This window comes from Pistacia vera, unplaced genomic scaffold (assembly GCF_008641045.1).
Source record: "Pistacia vera cultivar Batoury unplaced genomic scaffold, PisVer_v2 Contig973, whole genome shotgun sequence".
Taxonomy (NCBI): Eukaryota; Viridiplantae; Streptophyta; class Magnoliopsida; order Sapindales; family Anacardiaceae; genus Pistacia; species Pistacia vera.
In genome coordinates, this window is record NW_022196860.1 from 543,040 (window position 1) to 548,894 (window position 5,855).

General features: G+C 36.4%; 1 non-coding gene across 1 annotated transcript; it reads right to left on the reverse strand.

Annotated features, from left to right (window-relative positions):
- Positions 1-441: 441 nt before the first annotated feature.
- Positions 442-548, reverse strand: LOC116121361. Its single transcript, XR_004126718.1, has one exon. It is a non-coding gene; the product is annotated as a small nucleolar RNA R71 (small nucleolar RNA).
- Positions 549-5,855: the final 5,307 nt, after the last annotated feature.

The following is a 5,855-nucleotide window of genomic DNA, read 5'->3' on the forward strand; positions in this document are numbered from 1 at the left end:
TCTAAGGAAAGCAATTTGGCCCTTTATTCCTGATTTGCTAGCAATTCTGATTTAGAAGAGGAGGAAGTCATGGCTGGAAATCGAACTTTGAAAGAACTTGCTGCCCCTTATTTGAATCAAGCACCTTTATGCATAACGTTTCCTGTTTTAGATGCTGCTACTACTTTTGAATTAAAATCTGGACTAATACATCTCTTGCCCACTTTTCATGGCCTTGCAGGTGAAGATCCTCACAAGCATCTAAAGGAGCTTCATGTGGTTTGCACGAGCATGAAACTGACGGGGGTGACTAAAGAGCAAATTAAATTAAGAGCCTTTCCGTTTTCTTTGAAGGATTTCGCTAAGGATTGGCTCTATTATCTACCCTTTGGGAGTATTACCACATGGAACGAGATGAAGAGGTTGTTTTTGGAGAAATATTTCCCAGCTTTGAGGGCGGCCAACATTCGAAAAGAAATTTGTGGTATAAGGCAGCACAACGGAGAGTCCCTACATGAATACTGGGAACGTTTTAAGAAATTATGTGCAAGCTGCCCCCATCATCAGATTAGTAAGCACTACTTATCTAGTACTTCTATGAGGGCCTTCTATACACTGATAGGAGCATGATTGATACTGCAAGTGGAGGAGCTTTGGTGGATAAAACTCCCGAGGCTGCGAGAAATTTGATTGCAAATATGGCGGCCAATTCTCAACAGTTTGACACTAGGCTTGATCTTCCATCTAGGCGTGATAATGAGGTAAATATTTCTTCCCTTGAACAACAAATCTCGAGTCTAACTTCTCTTGTTCGTCAAATGGATGTAGGTAAAATGCAAAAAATGAAAGCTTGAAAAATTTGTTAGGTAGTACGGCATCCAACTGATATGTGCCCAACTCTTCAAGAGGAGCCCATTGAGCAAGTGAATGCAACAGGTGGTTTTCCTGGACAACCACAAAGGAAGTATGATCCCTATTCGAGCACATATAACTCAGGATGGAGGGATCATCCCAATCTTGGCTATTGGAATCCACAAGTGAATCAGCTAGTGACTCAAAACCGCCCAAATTACCAGCAGTATAAGCAGCCATACCCCCCTAGACAACAACCGAACCAAACTTCTAATTCTGATATGTCTTTAGAAGATATTGTTAAGTCTCTTGCCACTAATACTTTGCAATTTCAACAGGAGACGAGGGCCAGTGTTCAAAGTTTGGAGAATCAGATGGGACAGATGGCAACTGCAATAAGTAAGCTGGAGGCGCTAAGTTCGGGGAAATTACCCTCTCAAACGGTGGTGAATCCAAGAGAAAATGTAAGTGCGATTGTCTTGAGAAGTGGTAAAGAGGTTGAGATTCCAATAAAGGCAGCCCCTGCATTGTTGAAGGAAGAAAAGGAGAAACACGTCATTGTAGACATGAACGTTCCCAAAGACAATGGTGTTCCTAAGCATAAGTTTTCGCCTTTGTCCAATTATAAACCGGTACCTCCTTTTCCTCAAGCTTTAGCAGAATCTAAAAAAGATGAGCAAAACAGAGATCTAAATGAGACTTTTCGTAGATGCGAGGTAAATATTCCACTTTTAGATGCTATTAAACAACTACCTTGTTATGCTAAATTTTTGAAAGAATTGTGCACAATTAAGAGGAAACAGAAACTTAAGGGGTGTGAAAAGGTGAGAGTAGGAGAAAATGTTTCTACAGTGATTCAGAGAAAACTTCTAGCGAAGTGTAAATCCAGGTATGTTTACTATCCCTTGTACGATAGGTAACACTATGTTTGAGAAGGCCATGATAGATTTAGGAGCTTCTATAAATGTCATGCCATATTCTATATATGCTTCTTTGAAACTTGGACCTTTGAATAAAACTGGTATTATGATTCAATTAGCTAATAGATCTAATGCCTATCCTAAGGGTGTAGTTGAGGATGTTTTGGTACAAGTTAATGATTTAGTTTTCCCTACTGATTTCTATGTGCTTGATATGGAAAATGGAGATCAATCTACATCAATCTTGTTAGGAAGACCCTTCCTAAAAACATCCAAGACTAAGATAGATGTTCATAGTGGCATGCTTACCATGGAATTTGATGGTCAAATCGTTAAGTTTAATATTTATGATGCCATGAAATATCCTGAAGATGATGATGATAATCCTGTTTATTCTATTGATGTGATTGATTCTTTAGCATAGGAAGTTTTTGAACTTGATAGAAAAGATGGATTGGAAGTTGCCAGTAGTAAACATCTTGAGAAAGAGAATGAGAAGTTAGCTTTGAGTACTAATTTGCAGGAAACTGTTGCGGCATTGAATGATTCTCCGAAGTTACAGCAGTCAGGTAACGTTCCTTATATTGCATTACCAATTTCTAACGAGCGACCTTTACCCTTTGTTTTGCAGGCCCTCGTTCCATATTTGAAGCCTCTCCCTAGTTACCTCAAGAACGTGTTCCTTGGAGACGGAGGAACATTATCAGTGATCATCTCAAGTAAACTCAGTGTATCGCAGGAAGAAAAGCCTTGAGTCGAGCCAACGACAATAAACAAAGGCGCTGCTTGGGAGGCAACCCAAGGAGAGTTTGTTTTCTTATTCTCGCATTTTAAATTTTGGTTATTTTTGCCTTTTCTTTGCATTTCATCTTACATTGGGGACAATGTCAGCTTTAAGTGTGGGGGAAGGGATTTAGGTTGTGTTTTAATTTGTTTTAGGTTGTGTGTGTTTTAATTTGTTTAAAAAAAAAAAAAAAAAGATATTTGTTTTTAGGAAGGTTTATGCTTTAAGTCATGTCTTTGAACGTCTATTGATGCATGAAATAGTAACTTGACTTTGTTATTGAGCATATTCCTTGACTTAGGATATTACCAATATTTCATAAAATAGAGTTAATCATAAAGTAGTTAGCAATATTTCATACTATACGACTCACCACATTTTACTCTTTCTGCCTTGTCGTTTTTCTCCGTATCCAACTCACATGATGAAATCTTGTTCTTATAAGGTGTTTTGATGAAGGGCATTGCTACACTTACCAAGATCTTCATACAAAATGATGTGATAAAAAATGAATAGAAGAGTGAATGTAATGAATTTGACTTTTTGTTTCACTCTTCCATTTGTTTTTTGCCATCTCACTTTTTATAGAAATCTTTATAAGATTTCTTTGTAAGTATAGTATTATTATTTGATGAATGCTATCGGATCAACAATCAGTCAATTACCACTCCGCTATGCTCAAAGGTTTAAACAAAATTACTGATCCGTAAAAATTAAATGAAAAAATAGTAACAATTTAGAAAATAGATTTCTTTAAATTAACAAAAATAAGTCGCCTCAATATTTTCATTAAGATAATGATACTCTTTTTCGTTTAATTATTTTTCATTTTTGATTATTCTTGTCTTTTAAACATCTTACATCATATGCCAATATAAAATTTTAAGAAGCAAAGATAATTAAGGATGAAAAAGTCAATGGTAGTACCTAAATCCTTTTTAATACCCGATTGATATGTTTAGATACTTGAAATAATAATTGATTTTATTTTGTTATGACTGGACCTGGAAATCTTTTACTTGTATCCGTAGGTCCACGGGTATCCAGGTAAAACCGGCGGGTACAGGTGCCCATAATGTTTACCCATTCCAAAATTACCCATACCTGGCCTGCTCGTAGAAATTGCAGGTGGACTGGGTGATGCCCATGGGTACCCGTGCAAAAAAAAAATTAAAACAACAAGCCTCCTCTCTCCTTTCAACTCTGCATCACTCTCTCTACCAAACAAACAATAAACAAGTATTTTTATTCTCTTTTCTTGAGATTCAATTCAAAGTTTGGAATAACGATTTCAGTTTCGGCTTCAACAATTCATTCCTTGATCACTAAAGCTTCTTCCAGAAACCTCTCCAAACACTCATCGCTATCTTCTTTGCAGCTCCCTGTACAATTTCGTTAGATTCAAACTCTTAACAACAGCAGGATTTCATCTCCTTCCCGATCTCATCCTCTGGGGCTTATTTGATTTGTGTTTTGTTTAGCTAAAGAAGAAGGGGTTTGTCTAAAGAAAAAGAAAGATAAATTGGGTTTGTATGAAGAAGAAGGAAGAGAAAGGTTGTTGGGATTGTTGAACTTCCTCTCTAGTTAGTTTTTACTTTGTGGATTGTTTTTGCAGGCGACAGAATTTTCAGGCTTTAACAAAGAGAGGTGATGAGCTAAGCTTAGTCTCTAGTGGGAAATAACAAAAAACTGGGAAAAAAAATGTAGAAAAGTCCATTTTATACAGGTGACCCATAGGTCGACCCGTACCCATACGGGCAGGTACGAGTCATGCATTTCCTGACTCGTGAAATTTTTTTACTCGTGTCTGTTTTACCTATTACCCGTAGCTATCTAGCCCATACTTGTCCAGCTCGCTCGTTTGTCAGGTCTAGTTATGAGACACTCAAAAGATATAACTATATAATTTTTTGTGCACTAATAATGGTATATATTGTTACTTCTCACATTGAATAGATACAAACATTATTTAATAGGTTAATTTTTTAGGTAGTTAACAAAGATTCGATTTGTGACAAGTGATATTAGAACTGACATATGTTCTCATTCGGTCATTTGGTCAGTTTTGAGAGCCTGCACATAAAATCAATCAAACAATGAGTCGGGGCCAAGATATTGCAACAGGTATAGGCCCCCAAAATCGAACAAATGTTTCCAGTCAGGCTTGGATAGCGTTAGGGTGTCGGGGCCCCAATATCGTCAAAATGATGAGTCAGGGCCAAAAGAGTAGCAAGGGTTATTTGGATTGCTAAAGTGTGACTTTAAGGGTGCGTTTGATTCCGGGAATATTGTATTACTGAAAATGTTATATTAATGGAAAGTTAGATTACCTTGAAGATTACTGGGAATCTTTAGAAAAATGTGTTTGGTTAGTTTGAATAAATTAGTGGGTATATTATATTAATATGTTTGGTTGGGAGGAATAAATTGGTGGGTATGTTATTTAAATTACTAAATTGCCCTCTTTTAAAATATTAATATAATATTATTTTTATTATTAATTTTTGAATAATTTCTTTTAACCCCCAACATTTTAGATTTAGCTAAAACACCCCAGCTTATATAAAACTTTAATTTATAACAAAATCACCCCCATGACCCCAAGCCATTGTCGGCCACCGTCATCCGTCGTCGGAAGTGGCCGAAAGTCGCTGAAAATCGTCAAGAGTCACCAAGATTCATCGAGAGGCTCTAATATGGCAATTTTTGGCCACATTGATGGTTGAAAATGGCCATATCAGAGTAGATCAAGCCGAAAATGGCCAAATCTATTATGGCCATTTCTAGCCAGATCCATGGCCTTTAACGGCCATATCTGGGCAAGACTTGGCCAGAAATGGCCAGAGTAGATCTAGTCATCTTTTTGTCATCAATATGGCAAGAAATGGCCATATCGGAGCCTCCCAACCACTTCCGGTGGCAGTCGACGGTGGTTGGCCAGTTGCCGGTTGTGGTGGTCTGCAATTTGTTTGAAATATAAGGGCTTTATTGTCCAAAAACTTAATTAGACAAGGGTAAAATTGTAATTGTGGATTAATGTAGATTAATTTTAAAACAAGGGCATTATTGTCTAAAAATTTTATTAATAAGGGGGTGTTTGGATCATATAATGTTTTATTATAGGGATATATTATATTAAATAAAAGAAATTACACCTAGAAAATTATTGGGAATGTTTAGAAAATGTGTTTGGTTGGTTCGAATAAATTGGTGAATAATATGTTTGATTTGAAGGATAAATGGGTGGATATGTTATATAAATTACTAAATTGCCCTCCTTTTTAAATATTAATATAATAGTATTTTTTATTATTATTTTT